A 2,158-nucleotide genomic window follows, 5' to 3' on the forward strand; every position below is an offset into this window, starting at 1 on the left:
TAATTCACAATAACAGTTATTACAAACAATTATTTATAAACAAAAGTTTCACAAACTTACAAGCAAGCTTCCTTTTTGTCTGGAACATCTTCGATATCTTATCGAGGGCTCACGATGAGCGGGTTGATTACGAGTTGACGTAGGTATAATTCACTTAACAGGAAGCTAGCTAGTTTTGTCCTTCGTTATATACCAGCCACACACGCCAAGTTTTCCACGATAAGTTTATATAATGTTTTCGTAAAAATACTAACCGAAGTTAAATGATTTGTAAGGTTCCTGGTCAAATATCGGAAGTTTTCCGATTGTTAGACGTTATAACAATCACAGTTATAGCTTCCGAACTTTATAGCACACTGATTATAGCAAACTAATAATAGATACTCTTTTTTGGCGCGTCGCGTTGGTTATATTTATAGGGTTTGGAGGCTTTCTCGAATTTTCAGCTTTACGTTACAATACTGGCACTAACACTAGCGTTTACGTACACACACAGATATTGTTGATTCTTACTCTCGAGAATATTCTACAACTTTGGAGAATAGGCAGGAGTTTTGCAATACATATTTAACAGTATAAGCTATGTATGTTTCTAAATATAAATTTAATCTAAAGAAATGTCGATATTAAAATAAATATATAATAACAAATTCATTACAACTCCCTCCTTAGAGAATTGAAGTTGGCGTTAGACAATTTTTAACTAAGATATTATACATATACATATACATTGGCAACAGTACATTAAATATAATACGTTATTCAAAGGATTATACCACTTCAATAATCATTACAGTATACAAACACAATCAATACAAATAACCTTATGATCATAAAACTACAGAGCACGCGAAAGCACATTAGCACAAATGTCATCAACCCTTTTGACATGGATTGTATCCAAACCATAATCTTGTAGTGATAAACTGCAACTTAATAGTCTTATTTCTTTCTTTATTTCTTTCTCTCTTTCTTTCTATTTCTTTCTTTATTTCTTTCTCTCTTTCTTTCTATTTCTTTCTTTATTTCTTTCTCTCTTTCTTTCTTTTTTTTTTATTTGATATCTCATACTGGGTAACAATACTAAGACCATGTCCTCAGGACGGAACTTACGTTCTTCGAAAGCTGGGATAGGTTTCAAAGGAATTTTATGGTTAGATTTTCCGACTAACTGACGGGAATGACAATTTGTACAAAACTGAGAAACGTCTTGCCTAAATTTTGGCCAAAAGAAATGTCTCATAATTTTGTCACTTGTCTTATTGACACCTAAGTGACCTCCCATGGGGAGTTCATGTGCAACTTTCAATATTTCAGAACGATATGCTTTGGAAACAACAATTTGATAAACAATAGCCCAGTCCTCTGAAGCTGGCACATCTGGTGATCTCCATTTCCTCATAAGCACACCATTTCTTTTAAAAATAACCATTTGGAACTTTCTCCAGTTCATCTTTTGGGAATGTATATTTAAATAGTGAAGAGATCTGTAGATCTTGTTCTTGTTCAGCTATCAGTTTACTTTTAGTAAATGGAACTTCACTAGGTGAATCAGATCCCTCACGTCCATAATTGTCACTCACCGAGGTATTGTCAGCATGACAATCATCCACAAGATCCTTGTTGGATCCAAAAAATGTCTGAGACAAATCTATAACATCTTCCTCTGAATCCATGTCTATCATTTGATTTTGGCTTAATTTCTTAGTCCGAGCTCGAGTCACAACATAAGAGGGAAACACATCGGAATTCTCCTCAATGACAACATCATCCTTAGAAGAAACAGTGATCGGCTCACTAACCATTTTAGATTCGACAACAACTTTTCCTCTAGCCCAATCGTTTTCCAACAATAATGATACACCATTAATTGGCAGAGTAGGTCTTACTCTAACCACAATTGGTCCCGAAACTAGGTCTGATGCTAAATAAATGTTATGAAGAGGATCATTAACAAAGCCACACTCATTACCCTGAGCAATAACAGACTCACCAGTGGCAGAACTCGAATCTAAAGGTAATACACCTTCTAACAACAATGATTGAGTGGCCCCCAGTATCACGTAGAATACGTATGAGTATGTGATTACCAGTGTCATTTGTCAAAGACACAGAACCAACAGACACAAAAGGTCTAAATTCCTCCCTGATTACATCA

This window comes from Limulus polyphemus, unplaced genomic scaffold (assembly GCF_000517525.1).
Source record: "Limulus polyphemus unplaced genomic scaffold, Limulus_polyphemus-2.1.2 Scaffold1322, whole genome shotgun sequence".
In the NCBI taxonomy this organism is placed as follows: domain Eukaryota; kingdom Metazoa; phylum Arthropoda; class Merostomata; order Xiphosura; family Limulidae; genus Limulus; species Limulus polyphemus.